The following is a 19,903-nucleotide window of genomic DNA, read 5'->3' as shown; positions in this document are numbered from 1 at the left end:
GTATATATATTTGAATGATATTGAATTACTTATTTATTCATATTAATGTCTGGCTCTCCCTTCTGACAGTAAGCTCATTATAGGCGGAGAACGTTTGGGCTTATTCTGTTGTATTGTACTCTCCCAAGTGCCCAGATTAGTGCTCTGTCCATAGACTACTCCATAAATTCCATTGATTTTTTTTATTTTGAACGATGTTTTAATTTAAAGTCCTACTGGCAATTGGTTTTTGTCATAACCCAAGACTGTAAACTCATTGTAGGCAGGGAATTTTTCTACCCACTCTGTTATATTGTACTCTCCCAAATGCTTAGTACAGCACTCTGCATAAAGTAAGGGCTCAATAAATACCACTGATTGATCATCATTCACAAAGACATAGCTCTAGCTTATGGCCTCTTTGGTGTAACTTGCATGAAACAACCCAGCTGGGTAGGACCAGGCCAACCCTTGAAAGGAATACGATTGAATCCCCATTTAACAGATGAGGAAACTGAGTCCCAGAGAAGTGAAGTAACTAGGCTCAGGTCACTCAGCAGACAAGTGGCAGAGCCAAGATTAGGACCCAGGTCTTCCGATGCCCAGGCTCTTTCCACTAGACCACGCTGCTTCTCTGTGGAAGTGTAACAACTTTGCTGAGCCAATCAGAGAGAAAGAATGAGGAGGAAGTAGAAGAGCCAGGTGGGAGGGATGAAGACCCTTGGCTTTGGTGAAGGGGAGAGGTTAGCGAGCTGTGTGCCTGGGAGAGCAGCACACGGAGAGAGCTCGTGCTGTGGACCCTTGATGGACAGTGGGCACAAGAAGGGATCAGAGAGGATCCCTAGGGGTTTGGAGCCAGGATCGACCAGCACTTTGAAGGAGTGAGACTTCCACCCTTGAGTGGGAGAAGGATATGAGCCTGAGAATATGTACCTGTTGGAGGGAGGTGTGAAATAGATTCAGGGGAAGCCTATGTAGACTGGATTTGCAATCTTGTTGAGAACATATTCAATATTGTTTAGATGTCAGATATGGGAAAGTACTTGCGATAGGGGCTGGAAGAGAAGGTCCAGGGGCCGCATCAGCCCTGTGCCAAAGGAGCCAGGGGAGCAGTTGGACTGCGGGCTTCCTCCGGTCAGCCCCCCATTGGATAGTGGGCTAGTCCCCCAAGACCCCTATGACTACACAAAGAAGCCTGGGGTTCAACGGCTTGAGGGGAATGAGAGACCTGGAAGTCTGTCTGACCCAGGGGAGGCTGCCTGGGGTCCATGCACCCCTAAAATGACTCAGGAAGCTTTTGAGGCCTGAATTTATCAAGCAGTGGTTATTGAGTGCTTCCTATGTGCAGGAGAATACGCTATACTAAGCTTGGGAGAGTATAATCTAGCAGAATTAGCAGACATGTCCCCTGACCATAATGAGCTTAAAGTCTAGAGATTTAGGGGTGAGAACCACTGGTAACCTCATCTCAGACCCCAAAGGGAAGTAAGGTACAAACCCTTGGGCCCCCAAGCAACTCCCCTCCCGTTGCCAGTGTAGGATGGATTATTGGCCTCCCCGTGGCTTTTCATTCCTGCATTCAATCTTACTGAGGACTGACTGTGTGCACAGCCCTGTATTAAGTGCCTGGGAGAGTACAATACAACAGAATTAGCAAACATGTTCCCTGCCCACAGTTTACACGCATAAATTGCAGATATGTGAATGGGGGCTCAGTACCTAGTCTCCTTCCTAATTAGACTATGAGCCTCATAAGGGGCCTGAACATGTAGTAGCTATCCTAGTGCTTAGGACAGTGCTTGTCACAGAGTAAGTGCTTAGCAAATACCACATTTCTTATTATTGTTATTGTTAATGGAACATCTACACTCCTCCTAGTCTGACGAAACAGCAAGTGAGTAACCTCCATGTGTGCTGTTGCCCTGCACTGATTTGTTCTCCTGAGTCCTTCTAAGGGTAAACTTTGTGGTATCGCTGATGCGTCGGTCTGAGGAGGGTTGCTCATTCATTCATTCATTCAACAGTATTTATTGAGCGCTTACTATGTGCAGAGCACTGTACTAAGCGGTTGGAATGAACAAGTCGGCAACAGATAGAAACAGTCCCTGCCCTTTGACGGGCTTACAGTCTAATTGGGGGAGACAGACAGACAAGAACAATGGCAATAAATACAGTCAAGGGGAAGAACATCTCGTAAAAACAATGGCAACTAAATAGAATCAAGGCGATGTACATTTCATTAACAAAATAAATAGGGTAATGAAAATATATACAGTTGAGCAGACGAGTACAGTGCGAGGGGATGGGAAGGGAGAGGGGGAGGAGCAGAGGGAAATGGGGGAAAAGAGGTTTAAGCTGCGGAGAGGTGAAGGGGGGGGCGGTAGAGGGAGTAGAGGGAGAAAGGGAGCTCAGTCTGGGAAGACCTCTTGGAGGAGGTGAGTTTTAAATAGGGTTTTGAAGAGGGGAAGAGAATTAGTTTGGCAGAGGTGAGGAGGGAGGGCATTCCAGGACAGCGGGAGGACGTGGCCCAGGGGTCGACGGCAGGATAGGCGAGACCAAGGGACGGTGAGGAGGTGGGCGGCAGAGGAGCGGAGCGTGCGGGGTGGGCACTAGAAAGAGAGAAGGGAGGAGAGGTAGGAAGGGGCAAGGTGATGGAGAGCCTTGAAGCCTAGAGTGAGGAGTTTTTGTTCGGAGCAGAGGTCGATAGGCAACCACTGGAGGTGTTTAAGAAGGGGAGTGACATGCCCAGAGCGTTTCTACAGGAAGATGAGCCAGGCAGCGGAGTGAAGAATAGACTGGAGTGGGGCGAGAGAGGAGGAAGGGAGGTCAGAGAGAAGGCTGACACAGTAGTCTAGCCGGGATATAACGAGAGCCTATAGCAGTAAGGTAGCCGTTTGGGTGGAGAGGAAAGGGCGGATCTTGGCGATATTGCAGAGGTGAAACCGGCAGGTCTTGGTAACGGATAGGATGTGTGGAGTGAACGAGAGAGACGAGTCAAGGATGACACCGAGATTGCGGACCTGAGAGACGGGAAAGATGGTCGTGCCATCCACGGTGATAGGGAAGTCTGGGAGAGGACCGGGCTTGGGAGGAAAGATGAGGAGCTCAGTCTTGCTCATGTTGAGTTTAAGGTGGTGGGCCGACATCCAGGTGGAGACATCCTGCAGGCAGGAGGAGATGCGAGCCTGAAGGGAGGGGGAGAGGACAGGGGCAGAGATGTAGATCTGTGTGTCATCTGCGTAGAGATGGTAGTCAAAGCCGTGAGAGCGAATGAGTTCACCGAGGGAGTGAGTGTAAATGGAGCACAGAAGAGGGCCAAGAACTGACCCTTGAGGAACTCCAACAGTTAAAGGATGGGAGGGGGAGGAGGCGCCTGCGAAGGAGAGACCGAGAATGACTGGCCAGAGAGATAAGAGGAGAACCAGGAGAGGACGGAGTCCGTGAAGCCAAGGTGAGATAAGGTATGGAGGAGGAGGGGATGGTCGACAGTGTCAAAGGCAGCAGAGAGGTCAAGGAGGATTAGAATGGAGTAGGAGCCATTGGATTTGGCAAGAAGGAGGTCATGGGTGACCTTAGAGAGAGCAGTCTCGGTAGAGTGAAGGGGACGGAAGCCAGATTGGAGGGGGTCCAGGAGAGAATGGGAGTTAAGGAATTCTAAGCATCGATTGTAGACGACTCGTTCTAGGATTTTGGAAAGGAAGGGTAGTAGGGAGATAGGGCGATAACTGGAAGGGGAAGTGGGGTCAAGAGCATTTTTTTTAGGATGGGGGAGACGTGGGCATGTTTGAAGGCAGAGGGGAAGGAGCCATTGGAGTTTGAGTGGTTAAAAATAGAAGTTAAGGAATGGAGGAGGGCAGGGGCGATGGTTTTTATAAGGTGAGCGGGAATGGGGTCCGAGGCGCAGGTGGAGGGGGTGGCACTTGCGAGGAGGGAGGAGATCTTCTCTGAGGATACTGCAGGGAAGGATGGGAAAGTAGGGGAGAGGGTTGGTAGGGGGGATGGGGGGGAGGGGTGACCTTCGGTAGCTCAGACCTGATTGTGTTGATTTTTGTAATTAAGTAGGTGGCCAGATCATTGGGGGTGAGAGATGGGGGAGGGGGAGGAATAGGGGGCCTGAGGAGAGAGTTAAAGGTCCGGAACAATTGGTGGGGGTGACGGGCATGGGTGTCGATGAGGGAGGAGAAGAAGTTTTGCCTGGTGGAGGGGAGGGCAGAGTTAAGGCAGGAAAGGATAAATTTGAAATGTATGAGGTCGGCTTGGTGCTTGGACTTTCGCCAGCAGCACTCAGCAGCTCGAGCATAGGAGTGAGTGGGATAAAATGGCTGACCATAGTGTTGAGGTATCCTCAGTTAGCTGAAAATGGTGAAATACCAGACTAAGGTTACATCTCCCTCCCCCCCCCCCCCCCCCCCGAGACCACCTGACCAATGTAAACACAAACTAGGCAAAAATTCCCTAATAAGGAAAGGAATTCCGCCCAACCAATGAAAACAAAAACCAACAGGAGATAGGGGGGTTCTTTGTCTTTTCTCTATTTAACTAGCTGCTCTGCTTCTGTAAAACGGGCACTCCTTGTTCCGATTCGTCGGAGCCGGGACTGTCCCCGGTTCTTGCAAGAACCGTAATAAAACTCTTTTGATTGTTACCTTGAGATGACTCTGAGTATTTATTTTGAATAAGGGTCTTGGTATCCCACACAGTTTTGGGGACTCGTCTGGGATTGATTTCTCTTTGGGAGGACGGTCTGGACCCCTGCTCAGAGGCAGGCGCCACCCGGGAATTTTATTCCTGGGAGCCTTTGAGAAGGAGCTGTTGGGGACCTCCCCTCTCTTCGAGAAAGTAACCCGAAGCTGAGGAACTTGGTAACAATCAAAAGCATGGAGGCAACGAATTGAGAGAAGACCGGCTGGCCTATAGGAGAACAGTCAGGTAACTTATGTGCGCATAGCCCGAAGGTAAGCGCTCTTTGGTCTGGGGAAAGGCGGGGTGAGCAAGTACCCCCTTTTCCTGGGATCCAGGGATAGAAGGGGGGAGAGCAAGTACCCTCTTCTGGGATCCAGGGAAGAGACCTCAGAATAGGCTCCCGGGTGACTGACGGTGAGTGGGCGACCCTCACCACCCTAGTAGAAGGGGGGAGAGCAAGTACCCTCTTCCGGGATCTAGGGACAGAAGGGGGGAGAGCAAGTACCCTCTTCTATCTAGGAAATCGCAAGCCTCCAAGAAGGATGTAAATGTCCTGAATATCCCCAAAGATAGTCCTTTAGGTAACCGGTTACAGAATTAGAATTATTTACCAAAATATGTAGGGAAAGATAAAAAAAGAGAGAGAAAGATAAAAAAATGATAAAATATTGTTTCTTTGTTTGGGGGGAGGAAGATTTGGGAGGAGGAATAACCTGGCCAAGGTATGGCTCCTCCGAGGACTGGGCGTGCCAGAAACTGGTTCTTTATCTGAATGACAAAAAAAAACCGCCCAGTCCTGAAGAAAGCATGTATGCCTGTTTCTGGCTACCGGAAATTAACCTTTTTTTTGCAGTGACAAAACCCTCAAAGAGTAAGGAAATCGGGGTGTTAAGAAAAGACGAGGAGAGGGATAAACCCCCGCATCCGTGGGACCCCCTCCTCGTCCTACCTCCTCCCTCCCGCTCTCTCCTCCTCCTTGCCCTTTCGGAAACGTGGCTCTCTCCCAAAGACACGGTCTCCGCCGCCGCTCTCTCCAGCGGAGGCCTCTCCTTCTCCCACTCCCCCAGACTCACCGATAAGGGAGGAGGCGTCGGCTTCCTCCTCTCGCCCCGTTGCCGCTTCCGCACTATCCCTCCTCCCCCCTCCCTCTCCTTCCCCTCCTTCGAAGCCCATATCATTCGCCTCTACCACCCCCTCCAGTTACTTGTCGCTGTCATCTACCGCCCTCCCGGTCCCACCTCCGACTTCTTCAACCACCTTGACCCCTTTCTCACCTTCCTTCTCTCCTTCTCTCTGCCCACTCTGATCCTCGGAGACTTCAACATCCATATGGATGTACCCGATGACTCCTCTGCCGCCCGCCTGCTATCCCTCCTCGACTCTGCCGACCTCCTCCTCCACCATACCGCGCCCACTCACCGACTCGGTCACACCCTCGATCTCGTCATCTCCTACCGCTGCACTATCTCCTCCCTCACCGACTCTGAAATCCCTCTCTCTGACCATAACCTTCTCACCTGCCTCATCTCTCACACTCCCTCCCCCTGCAAATCTTCACTACTGCCCCACAGAGACCTCCTCTCTCGATCCCATCCATCTTTCCAATAGCATCTCTCCTCACCTTGCCGCCCTGTCCTCTCTTCCCACTCTCGACGATCAGGTCTCCGCTCTCAACTCCACCCTCTCTACTCATCTTGACTCTCTCGCCCCCCTTTCCCTCCGCCGCTCTCGCTCCACTAACCCACAGCCCTGGATCACCTCCTCTGTCCACCTCCTACGCTCCTATGCTCGAGCTGCTGAGCGCTGCTGGCGAAAGTCCAAGCACCAAGCCGACCTCACACACTTCAAGTTTATCCTTTCCTGCCTTAACTCTGCCCTCTCCTCCGCCAGGCAAAACTTCTTCTCCTCCCTCATCGACACCCATGCCTGTCACCCCCACCGATTGTTCCGGACCTTTAACTCTCTCCTTAGGCCCCCTGTTCCTCCCCCTCCCCCATCTCTCACCCCCAATGATCTGGCCACCTATTTCCTCACGAAAATCAACACGATCAGGTCTGAGGTCCCCAAAGTCACCCCTCCGCCTCTCCCCTCCCCCCCACCAACCCTCTCCCCTACTTTCCCATCCTTCCCTGCAGTATCCTCAGAGGAGATCTCCTCCCTCCTCGCAAGTGCTACCCCCTCCACCTGCGCCTCAGACCCCATTCCCTCTCACCTTATTAAAACCATCGCCCCGCCCTCCTACCTTCCTTAACTTCTATTTTAACCACTCAATCTCCAATGGCTCCTTCCCCGCTGCCTTCAAACATGCCCACGTCTCCCCCATCCTAAAAAAACCCGCTCTTGACCCCTCTTCCCCCTCCAGTTATCGCCCTATCTCCCTACTACCCTTCCTTTCCAAAATCCTAGAACGAGTCATCTACAATCGATGCTTAGAATTCCTTAACTCCCATTCTCTCCTAGACCCCCTCCAATCGGGCTTCTGTCCCCTCCACTCTACCGAGACTGCTCTCTCTAAGGTCACCCATGACCTCCTTCTTGCCAAATCCAATGGCTCCTACTCCATTCTAATCCTCCTTGACCTCTCTGCTGCCTTTGACACTGTCGACCATCCCCTCCTCCTCCATACCTTATCTCACCTTGGCTTCACGGACTCTGTCCTCTCCTGGTTGTCCTCTTACCTCTCTGGCCGGTCATTCTCGGTCTCCTTCGCTGGAGCCTCCTCCCCCTCCCATCCTTTAACTGTTGGAGTTCCTCAAGGGTCAGTTCTTGGCCCTCTTCTGTTCTCCATTTACACTCACTCCCTCGGGGAACTCATTCGCTCTCACGGCTTTGACTACCATCTCTACACAGATGACACGGAGATCTACATCTCCACCCCTGTCCTCTCCCCCTCCCTTCAGGCTCGAATCTCCTCCTGCCTCCAAGACGTCTCCACCTGGATGTCGGCCCGCCACCTAAAACTCAACATGAGCAAGACTGAGCTCCTCATCTTCCCTCCCAAACCTGGTCCTCTCCCAGACTTCTCTATCACCGTGGATGGCATGACCATCCTTCCCGTCTCTCAGGCCCGCTATCTCGGTGTCATCCTTGACTCATCTCTCTCGTTCACCCCACACATCCTATCCGTTACCAAGACCTGCCGGTTTCACCTCTGCAATATCGCCAAGATCCGCCCTTTCCTCTCCACCCAAACAGCTACCTTACTGCTACAGGTTCTCATTATATCCCGGCTAGACTACTGTCAGCCTTCTCTCTGACCTCCCTTCCTCCTCTCTCGCCCCGCTCCAGTCTCTTCTTCACTCCGCTGCCCGGCTCATCTTCCTGCAGAAACGATCTGGGCATGCCACTCCCCTTCTTAAACAACTCCAGTGGTTGCCTATCAACCTCCGCTCCAAACAAAAACTCCTCACTCTAGGCTTCAAGGCTCTCCATCACCTTGCCCCTTCCTACCTCTCCTCCCTTCTCTCTTGCTACCACCCACCCCGCACGCTCCGCTCCTCTGCTGCCCACCTCCTCACCGTCCCTCGGTCTTGCCTATCCCGCCGTCGACCCCTGGGCCAAGTCCTCCCGCGGTCCTGGAACGCCCTCCCTCCTCACTTCTGCCAAACTGATTCTCTTCCCCTCTTCAAAACCCTACTTAAAACTCACCTCCTCCAAGAGGCCTTCCCAGACTGAGCTCCTCTTCTCCCTCTACTCCCTCTGCCACCCCCCCTTTACCTCTCCGCAGCTAAACCCTCTTTTTCCCCTTTTCCCACTGCTCCTCCACCTCTCCCTTCCCATCCCCACAGCACTGTACTCGTCCGCTCAACTGTATATATTTACATGACCCTATTTATTTTGTTAATGAATTGTACATCGCCTTGATTCTATTTAGTCGCCATTGTTTTTACGAGATGTTCTTCCCCTTGACTCTATTTATTGCCATTGTTCTTGTCTGTCTGTCTCCCCCGATTAGACTGTAAGCCCGTCAAATGGCAGGGACTGTCTCTATTTGTTACCGACTTGTTCATCCCAAGCGCTTAGTACAGTCCTCTGCACATAGTAAGCGCTCAAATAATACTATTGAATGAATACATCCCTCCCCCCACCCCAACCTGTTTCACAGGCACTGACCGTCTCTCTCGATCCCGGGAGTGCCCCTCCCCCCTATTAATCTCGAAGTAACTGGGGATGCGCCCGCTGGAATTTTGAGCAAGGAATTGAGACAATTGAGAAGGGATCTCGAGAACTTTCCGCTCCCTGAGCCTGTCTCCCCTGGGGCCAAAATGTACCCCCTCCGGGAAGTGCCCACTGCAACTGGGCATATCGGGTTTGTAGGGGCCCCCGTGAGTGGTATGGAAGTAAGGAATTTCAAGAAGGATTTAAAATCCCTCCAAGAGGATCCCACGGGAGTAGCAGAACAATTGGATCACTTCCTTGGCCCAAGTTTGTACCCGTGGGGCAAGTTAATGCACATCCTTAGTATGTTATTTAACCAGGTGAGAGAGACCAAATTAGAGCAGCAGCTATGACAGAATGGGGGTGGAATAATAGTGACCCAGCCCACCGAAGGCAGAAGCAGGATCTGAGAGATTTGATGATAGCGGGAATTAGGAACGCTGTTCCCAGACCCCAAAATATAAAGAGAGCCTTTGAGATCACACAAGGAAAGGACGAGTCACCAGCCGCGTTTTTGGAGCGGCTAAGAGAAGGGGTCCGCAAATACTCGGGGATAGACTCAGAAAGTGATGAGTAATCTCTAGCCTAAAGTTACATTTTGTAACTAACACCCTGCCGGTTATTGCCAGAAAGATTCAAAAGATAGAGGGGTGGAGCAGGAAGGAAATAAGAGATTTGCTAGATGAAGCCACCAAAGTCTATGTGAGGAGAGATGAGGAGAGTAATTATGGGATTTTTAAATGTACATAGGTCTGATAAGCCAATCTAGGAAAACAATGGGGTGAAATTGGAATTGCAGAATCTTATCATTTGACTTTCCTCTTTGAACCAAACTAATTGAATGTAAATGTTCCCAACTTTATAACCTTTGGAAGTACAGGAGTTGATTGAAATTGTATACTTTTTTTAAAAAAAAGGTGCAGGTGCAGTTTCTTCAAGTTGTTTGTATAGCAAAATGTTCACTTCCTGAGCTTTGACAAGCCTGTTTATTCAGGAAGAGGTTGGGTACTGTCTTTAGTGGAATATTCACAAGGAGAAACTGCATTTGCATTAAGCATTGCTGTAAGTTTGAAATGTATAGTCTTACCACAGAGCGTTTAGTTTAAGCAAAGTTCATGTGGTAGTGTTAGAAAAATTCTTGAAATGCAAAGCTGGATAATTCTTGAAAGGCAAAGATGAGTATCTTAACCTGCAGTACTTTGTAGTTGTACAAAAAGCTGTTCGGGAAGTTATGGGAGGAAAGAGGACTGGTTAATTGCCAGGGTAAAGATCTAGCCAATGGAACTTTAGTAACAGAAGTTCTAAGTAACTTACTATTGCCCAAAGTCATTTCAGTGGTTCATGTAAAGGGACACCTTTACATGGTTTTTCCTTCGAGGCCCGAGGCAACCGATTGGCTGATGAGGAGGTTAGAAGGACAGGGGAAAGGGAACTGAGGCAAGCGGAGACAATAATGGTGTTGATTCCCACCTTATCCCCTAGTCTCCCTTCTCCATCCTTTACTCCTGAGGAGCAACAGAAAGCTACCCAGCTGGGTGCCCAAAGAAGGGAAGATGGTCATTGGTTTCTCCCGGATGGTCGAGAGGTACTAACCAAAGCAGGTATGAGATGTGTGCTGCAATATCTACATCAAGGGAGTCACTGGGACGCTCAGAATCTATATGATGCAGTACTGATTAGGAACGTGTCACCTGGACTGTACACCCTGGCCAGACAACTGGTGGAGGGTTGCCTAATTTGTCGAAGGACGAATAAGTCTGCCCTATGCCGAGTCAGACCAGGAGGCTGACCCCCAGGTTACCAGCCCTTCCAGAATATCCAGATAGACTTTATTGAACTCCCACCAGTAGGACGTCTGATACCTCTTGGTCGTAGTGGACCACTTGACTTCATGGGTTGAGGCCTTTCCGTTGCCCTGAGCTACAGCCCCACTGGTCAGCAAAGTAGTCCTAGAACAAATAATTCCGCAGTATGGGCTGGTAGAACGGATAGACTCAGATCAGGGGACACACTTCACAGCGAAAATCCTCCAATCCCTGTCCCAAGCTCTAGAAATTTCTTGGAATACCATACCACACATACATACCATTAGAGAAGCAGCGTGGCTCAGTGGAAAGAGCATGGGCTTTGGAGTCAGGGCTCATGAGTTCGAATCCCAGCTCTGCCACTTGTCAGCTGTGTGACTGTGGGCAAGTCACTTAACTTCTCTGTGCCTCAGTTCCCTCATCTGTAAAATGGGGATTAAGACTGTGAGCCCCACGTGGGACAACCTAATTCCCCTATGTCTACCCCAGCGCTTAGAACAGTGCTCGGCACATAGTAAGTGCTTAACAAATACCAACATTATTATTAACATTATTATACTCCTTGGCATCCCCCGTCTTCGGGTAAAGTGGAACGGATGAGCTAGGAGATAAAAAGGCAACTGACCAAATTGGCCATTGAGACTCAGCTGCCCTGGACAAAATGCTTGCCTCTGGCCTTGCTAAGAATAAGAACCAAGCCGAGGAGGGACATTGGGTTGTCGCCATATGAACTGATGTTTGGGCATCCCTACCCAGGAGGGAAAGTGGACCCAGTATGGGAGACTAAGGATAGATTTATTAGAGAATATGTGTTAGCTTTGACTAAACATTTGAAAGAGTTGAAAATTAAAGGACTTATTGCTCAGACCCCTCCCCTCAGATTTCCGATTCATAAGTACCAACCCGGAGATTGGGTCCTGATAAAGACTTGGAAAGAGGAGAAGCTGACGCCCAACTGGGAGGGACCCTTCCAGATCCTCCTGACATCTGACACCGCCGTCCGGACTCAAGAGCGGGAGTGGACCCATCACACTCGCACCAGGGGACCTGTGGACGTTCCAGAGTCCTGGACCGCAGTTCCAGATCTGGACAACGAACTAAGACTGCACCTCAGGAGAACGTAAGATCTCCCCGATGGACAATTCCTCACCTCTGCTTAGGAGGTGAAGGATCTTTGATATTTCTCTCTCGATCATAATACCACAGTCACTCTTTTGTTTTGTAAGTAATGTAATTGTGTGTGTTGCTAGAGGCCTCCACCTCCAATTCATCCATCCCTGGCTGCACTAATGGTGTCACTCCTTGGGGTCGACCGAGGCGACCTAGGGGGTCTTAAGATGGGCCTGCTGGGAGGATCGAAAGGACCAACTCCAATATTGGGGATGCCCCTGTTGACCTCCAGCGCTTGCTCAGCCTTGCCCATCAATCCCTTTCCCATTGGAGAAAACCGGTTCCAGTAATTAATCCAGACGATTGCTGTAACATTTAATCTAACTAAATGCTGGATCTGTGGTGGGCCACAAGACTCAACCCAATGGCCTTGGGTATCCGTTCCCCTCAGCCCCGCTTGGATCCTGAGTAATCGGTCACAAACACATAATGGGACAGGGTTCTGGAAAGCAGAGGAGGAACACGAATGGGCAGCCCCAGAAAGTAAATATTGTCTAAATTAGACTGGAATAGGGAGAGGGATGGGCATTAGCCGCTGTGAAAGACAGCATACACCCATCTTCCTCTAAATTGGACTGGGGTTTGTTATTTAGGATTAATTCGGCCCAAATTCTCCTTCCTACCAGAACAAGCTGGAAAACATCTGGCCATTCCATTATATGAAGAAATGGGGAGGCTGACAAGGAGTATAGACACCTCCCTTACCCAAGCTGGAAATGCCAATGGGCGGGGAAAGGAGTGGCCCCCTGAAAGAATATGGGCCTGCGACCTGGGCTCAAGGTGGAAGTTGGAGATATAGAACTTCCATCTACATGCTGAACAGGTTAATTAGGCTACAAGCCATTGTGGAAGTCATCACCAACCAAACTGCTAAGGCATTGGACCTGTTAGCAGACCAAGCGACTCAGACACCGGAAGCAGAAATACAACATAGATTAGTGGAAGTAGGAGGAGTCTGTGGGAAACTCAACCTTACCAACTGTTGCATGAAAATCGACGATAATGGAAGACTAGTCAAAGAGATAACACAAGACATCAGGAAGCTAGCTTACGTCCCTGTTCAAACATGGAGCTCCCCCTATAATAGTTCATGGTGGGCATGGTTCGGAGGTAGTTGGTGGAAGTAGGTTCTATGGTTTGTCCTGATTGCTCTCAGTGGAATTACCCTCCTACCCATTTGCTGATTACAGGGATCCTACAAAGTTCCTTATCCAAAATAGTCAAGGCAGAAGGAAATGTTCAAATGATGATCATGAAAAGTCAGGGATGGCTCCCAATAGAAGGGGTTGACTCTGACAGGGATGATGTCGACGTCCAGTGCTCAGTGGCTTTGAGAAAATTTGAACACAAGTAACTTGTGAGGAACCCTCAAGGATTTCCAAATATAAGAGGAGGGATTGAGTGGGATAAAATGGCTGACCATAGTGTTGAGGTATCCTCAGTTAGCTGAAAATGGTGAAATACTAGTCTAAGGTTACATCCCCCCCCCCCCCCCCTCCCCGAGACCACCTGACCATTGTAAACACAAACTAGGCAAAAATTCCCTAATAAGGAAAGGAATTCCACCCAACCAATGAAAACAAAAACCAACAGGAGATGGGGGTGTTCTTTGTCTTTTCTCTATTTAACTAGCTGCTCTGCTTCTGTAAAACGGGCACTCCTTGTTCCGATTCGTTGGAGCCAGGACTGTACCCGGTTCTTGCAAGAACCGTAATAAAACTCTTTTGATTGTTACCTTGAGACAACTCCGAGTATTTATTTTGAATAAGGGTCTTGGTATCCCACACAGGAGCGTAGGAGGCGAACAGAGGAGGTGATCCAGGGCTGTGGGTTAGGGGGAGACAGACATGAATAGAAATCAATATATTCTAGATGCATACGTAAGTGCTGTGGGGCTGAGGGAGGGGTGAATAAAGGGGAGCCAATTCCAGTGGGTTTGTTTTTTTTAACTGGTATTTGTTAAGTCCTTACTGTGTGCCGGGGACTGTGCCAGTTGGGGAGCGATACAAGCTAATCAGATTGGACACAGTCCATGCCCAAAGTCCAACTGAGGCACAGAGAAGTAAAGCAGTGTGTCTAGTGTCACTTAGCAGGCAGGTGGCAGAGCAGGGATTAGACTCCAGGTCCTTCTGACTCCCATGCCCCTGCTCTAGCCACTAGACCACACCGGTTATCTACAAGTCATTGATTTTTTTTTCCTCTCTGAACTTTCATTCAATCGTATTGAATGCTTGTCTGCTTTCAGCCAGCGCTTAACAAATACCATAATTATTATTCTTATTCATTCATTCATTCATTCATTAAATTGTATTTCTGGAGCACTTGCTGAGTGCAGAGCACTGTTCTAAATGTTTGGAAGAGTAGAATCTCACAATAAATGGACATATTCCTTGCCCACAATGAACTGACAGTCTAGAGGGGGAGAAAGATATTAATATCAGTGGGGCTGGGCGTTAAATGTTGTGGGGCTGGGGGGCGGCGATGAATGAAGGGAGCAAGTCAGGTTGACGGGAAGAAAGTGGGAGAAGAGGAAAGGGGGGCATAGTCAGGGAAGGCTTCTTTGTGCAGAGCACCATATGAGATGCCTGGGACAGTACCATAAACTCATTCTGGGCAGGGAGTGTGCCCTCTCTCCCCTGCTTAGTACAGCCCTCTGCATGCAGTAAGCACTTCAGTGCCTGCTGCGTGATCTTGGGCCAAGTCCCCTAACTCTCTGTGCCTCTATTCCTCATCTGCCACATGGGAATTCGAGCACTATGGGGCCTTGGGCAAGTGATTTCCCTTCCCTCGGCTTCTCTTTCCCCTTCTGAAAACAGGCGTTCGGGACCCGTTCTCCATCTTCCTCGGACTGGGACCTTCTTCTGGGACAGACAGTGTCTGACCGGGTTATCTCGTGGTTGTCCCAGTGACTAGTATAGTGCTTGGCACTGAGTGAACGCTCAACAGATACCACCATTATTACCGTGCTCACTGTTATTATTAGGAGAGGAAAACTCATGTCTGTCACTTCTAGTAGATTTTAAGCTACCTTGAGGGCAGGGATCCGAAAACTTCATGAACTGTGCCTTGTGTTTAGAGGCTAGGTCAGAGACAAGTTTATTTTTAGGAGTACTAGCAGGGAGTTTCTGGCTTAGTGGCAAAATGATCTCCGCCCATCAAGGCCAGATCCACTTCAAGCAATACTGTGTGTGTCTATATACCCTTGGTCCAACATTCATATTATTAGAAGAATATGGTACTAGGGAATCCTTTAGAAAAGAAAGCAGCCAACCCCCCCCCCCCCCGTTTTCCATCCAACCACGCTGCCACCCCCCCACCCCCAGCTATCTGCTTTATTCTAGGTGATCTGATAATACTGATAAACAGGACCAGGGGTCTTGATTAGCACAAGAGAGTCCTTTGGTCTTTGCAATTAAGTTATCTTAGCTGAGTCAATCCCGTCCTTCAGTGATTTCAGTGACTCCAATAGCCAGAATTTTCTTGAGTAAATCAAGTTAAGTAATGGGAGTGATGCAGCAAGTCTGGGGAACACCTTAGTGAGGGAAGTCAGAGACAAAGAAAGGGGGAGGACTGCAGGACCAGGTGAACCTGAGCCTAGCTTCCACGCTACCAACTTCAACCATCATTGCCTGAGTGGGCAGAGCATGGGCCTGGAAGTCCGAGGATCTGGGTTCTAGCCCCAACTCTGCCAGTTGCTTGCTGGGGCACCTTGGCCCAGCACTTCTCTGTGCTTCGGTTTCCTCAACTGTAAAATGGGGATTAAATACCTATTCCCTCTCCTACTTAGACCGCATGCCCCACGTGGGACAGGGATTGTGTCCGACCTGATTAACTTGTACTGCCACAGCACTTAGAACCTGGATTGACACATAGTAAGCGCTTATTAAATGTCATTATTATTAGTATCATGAGTAGGAGTAGTGACTAATGTTGGTATTTGTTAAGCGCTTACTATGTGCAGAGCACTGTTCTAAGCGCTGGGGTAAACACAGGGTAATCAGATTGTCCCACATGAGGCTCACAGTCTTAATCCCCATTTTACAGATGAGGGAACTGAGGCGCAGAGAAGTGATGCAGAGAAGTGAAGTGACTTGCCCACAGTCACACAGCTGCCAAGTGGCAGAGCTGGGATTCCAACTCAGGAGCCCTGACTCCAAAGCCCGTGCTCTTTACACTGCGCCACGCTGCTTCTAAATACAATACTATTGTATTGTACTCTCCCAAGTGCTCAGCACAGTGCTCTGCACTCAGGAAGCGCTCAGTTAATACAGTCGATTGATCGAACGATTGAAAATTTGATCAACCAATTCCTTTGCCACGGATCATCCAGCTCAGATCCTATGTCTTTCAGCTCCGAGATGACCCCAGGTGAGCGGCCCCAGGACGAGCAGAGACCCGCAATCGCCATCCCCGCAGAGGCCGCCAAGCCATGGAATGGTGGTGGCCCGCCCTCTCCTCCGCCCCCCACCCCCGCCCCAACCGCCCACAGACAGAGGGCCGGGCCTGCCTCCGGAGCGACTCCGGGCATCCCCTGTTCTCAGCGTCTGCCTTGTCGGCCATGGTATGGCCGGCCTTCCCCTCTTCATCATTCGATCCCTGGTATTTATCGAGCACTAACTATGGGCAGAGCCCTGTACTAAGCTCTCGGGAGAGTCCGATCCCACAGAATTAGCAGACCAGTTCCCTGCCCATAGAGAGTTTACCGTCTATAAGAGATGGGAGATAGACATTAATAGGAATCAACAATGGGTGGAGATGTTTCCTGCCCATCTGACGAGATTTATTGTGCAAATGGGCCCAAGGACCTAGACCTGCCCCGCCCCCTCCCCCAACCGTTGCTCTCTGGTGGTCTTCCCTTTTCGGAGGCAGGGTGGTATGGATGATAAGGATGATGAAAACTGTTCATTTGTTCCTTCATTCATTCAATTGTATTTATCGAGCGCTTTCTGTGGGCCGAGCACTAAGTGCTTGGGAGAGTACAACACAACAGTGAAACAGACACTTTCCCTGCCCACCATGAGCTCCCAGGCCAGAGGGTGGAGGCAGACATTCACATAGATAAATAAATGAATACATTACAGCTCCTTGACCCGCTTTAGGTGCCGCCCGCCTGCCAAACGCCAGGCTGGATGTCAGATGATCCAGTCGGACGGGGTCCCCTTCCCTCACGGGACTCCCGGTCTGGCGGGGAGGACCTGCCAATCGTGGGTGGGGAATGTATATGTCTCTTGTATCGTCCTGTCCCAGGGTGGTGACTACAGTGCTCTGCATACAGGAAGCCCTCAGTAAACACCAATGACTGACTGACCGCCTCCTGCCTCTGACAGACTGGAGGTTCTCGAGGAATAGGGAGATGGGGACTGAATGTTTCTGTAGATAAATCATCTCTCTCTCATTCGACCTAGATATTCAGTGTGTCACTAGATCCCATCAGTTTAACCTTCATGCCATCAGTAAAATCTGGGCTTTCCTCTCCATCCCAACAGGTAGCCCGCTAAGCCTAGCGCTTGTCCTTTACTGCCTCGATTGCTGTTTCGGCCTCCATGCCTCCAGCCACTCGCCACTCAGCTGGCCGGATGATTTGTCTATAGAAACATTTAGTTCCTGTCTCCCCGCTCCTCAAGAACCTGCAGTGGTTGCCCATCCACCTCTGCGTCAAGCAGATGGTCCTTACCTTCGGCTTTACAGCGTTCGATCATTTGGCCCCCTTGCTTCACCTCACGGCTCTCCCACTACAACCTGGATCGCCCTCCTTCTTCCCATCTGACAGACGACAGCTCTCCTCCTGGTCAAGAACTAATTGAGGGCACATCTCCTCCAAGAAGCTTTCCCTGACCAAGTTCTCATCTGTTCTCTCGGTCCGTTCTGCGTCTCCCTGATCAGCTCCCGAATTGTACATTCCAAGTGCTTAGTACAGTGCTTTGCATATAGTAAGCGCTCAATAAATACTATTGAATGAATGAAGTGGTGGAGCAGGGTTTAGAATCTATGAGCTTCTGACTCCTGTGCTCTATGCACAGCGTCATGCTCCTCAATTTTTTATTTATTGAATTTCCTCCTGGGTGCAAAGCACTCTCCTGAGTGCTGAGAAAACAGTGGATGAGAATTAGACCCCATCCTCAAGGAGTAAATAAATGGGTTGCAGGAGTCTATAACTAAGGATGCTCTTTCCCAATCCTTTTAACAATGGGCAGCTGCAAAACCCCTTCTCCTTAATAGCCTTCTGCCTCTTCCTTCCCTGCTCCTATAGCCCCACCCCCAGAAACCCAATCTCTCCAATAGGTGCCTTTCCATGGGGGCAAGTGGCACTGCCTCTTTAAAGCCCCAGAGGCAGCTGGGTTTCTTTCTCTTCTATGTAGAGTCTCTGGGTGCTCCTTCCTGTAGGCTGTGGAGAAGAGATGGAGTCTTTTCCTGTGGGGGTGTGGTGAGCAGGGTCTGTGGATGCTCCCTTGATTAACTTATTTTTTCTTCAGTGGTGACTCAGAGACTTTATCGATGAGGGTGATTTAAGGGGTTGAGGAATGGGCTGGGCTTAAGGGTTTGAAGTTGAGGGGTGCAGTGGGGAAACCCAAGTCTGGGATAATTGACTGATAGTGGTAGTGACACCTTGGGTGTTGGGGAGGTGACTGCAGTTTGGAGTTCCTGTGTACTCACCCAGGAGCCAAGTAATAATAATTGTGGTATTTGTAGATTGCTTATGATGTGCCGGGCACTGTATTAAATACTGGAATAGATTCAAGCAAATTGGGTTGGACCCAGTCCCGGTCCCACGTGGGGCTCCCAGTCTCAATTCCTCAATTAACTGAGGCTCAGAGAAGTGAAGTGATTTTTCCTAAGGTCAAACAGCAGCTAAGTGGTAGATCAGTGATGAAAACCCGTGACCTTCCGACTCCCAGGCTGGTGGTCTATTTGCTACCTCCTGCTGCTCCATTTTGATTGAGAGAATATCCTCTTTGGTGCAAAGCATTATACCAAGTGCTGGGAAAGCACTGGATGAGAACTAGATCCAATTCTACAGGAGTATGTCAATGGGTTGCAGGTGTCTATAATTAAGGATGTTTTTCCAGATCCTTCTAATAAAAACAATTATGGTATTAAGTGCCTAGTATGTGCCAAGCACTATTCTAAGTGCTGAAGGGGCAGTGGCAGATCCTTTTCCTTAATGACCTTCTGCCTTTTTCTTCCCTGATCCTCCAGCCCCACCCCCAGAAACCCAGTTTCTCTTCTCTGTGTCCTTCAATAGGGCAAGTGGAACTGCCCCCTTTAAAACCCTAGATGTTTCTGGCCCTCTCCCATGGGTGCTACTCCCTGTAGGCTGTGGAGAAGAGAGGGAGTATGCCCTTCTGGGGGTCTGGTGTTCAGGGTCTGTGGTTGCCCCTTTGATTAGCTTATCTTCTGTTCAGCTGTGACTTGACTGCTTAGGGTGAATGAAGGGGTTGAAGAATGGGCTGGGCTCAAGGGTTTAAAGTTGAGGGGGCCAGAGAGGAGACCCAAGTCTGGAATAATTGACTGAAATAGTGGTAGTGACACCTTGAGGGTGGGGGGCTGCCATTGGGAGTTATAGTGTACTCACGCAAGTGCTTAGTACTAATAATAATTGTGGTCTTTAAGTGCTTCCCTTGTGCCAGGCACTGTCCTAAGGGCTGGAGTGGATACAAGCAAATTGGGTTGGACACAACCCCTGGTCCCCCAGGCCCATGTTCTATCCACCATGACATGCTGATCCCTTCTCATTTATTGAATATTTTCCTGCGTGCTTAGCCCTACATTGTGCTGGGAAAGAACTGGATCAGAATCAGACCCACTCCTCAAGGAGTCTGTGAATAGGTTGCAGGGGTCTATAGCTAAGGATACTTTTCCTTTAACAATGGGCAGTTGCAAATCCTTCTCCTTAATAACCTTCTGCCTTTTTTTTCCCCACCCTAATTCTACAGCCCCACCCTTAAAAACGCAGTCTCTCCATTAGGTGCCCTTCAATGGGGCAAGTAGTACTGCCCCTTTAAAGCCCAAGAGGCTTCTGGCCCTCTCCCTACCCCATGCAGGGCTCGTGGGCACCAATTCCTATAGGCTGTGGAGAGGAGATGAAGTATGCCTCTGGAGGTTTGGTA

At 49.8% G+C, this 19,903-nt stretch overlaps 1 long non-coding RNA gene across 3 annotated transcripts; it reads left to right on the top strand.

Moving 5' to 3' along the window:
• The first annotated feature begins 10,162 nt into the window (after positions 1-10,162).
• LOC114811060 lies at positions 10,163-13,526 on the top strand. Of its 3 annotated transcripts, none has more exons than XR_003758745.2 (2): positions 10,163-10,421; positions 11,522-13,526. It is a non-coding gene; the product is annotated as an uncharacterized LOC114811060 (long non-coding RNA). The 3 variants fall into 3 exon arrangements; XR_003758744.2 differs by having other exon boundaries at positions 11,506-13,526; XR_003758746.2 differs by having other exon boundaries at positions 11,492-13,526.
• Positions 13,527-19,903: the final 6,377 nt, after the last annotated feature.

The sequence above is a fragment of the Ornithorhynchus anatinus genome, chromosome 4, assembly GCF_004115215.2.
Source record: "Ornithorhynchus anatinus isolate Pmale09 chromosome 4, mOrnAna1.pri.v4, whole genome shotgun sequence".
Lineage (NCBI taxonomy): Eukaryota > Metazoa > Chordata > Mammalia > Monotremata > Ornithorhynchidae > Ornithorhynchus > Ornithorhynchus anatinus.
Note: the sequence above shows the minus strand (reverse complement) of the source record. Positions and strands in the feature narration are given on the sequence as shown.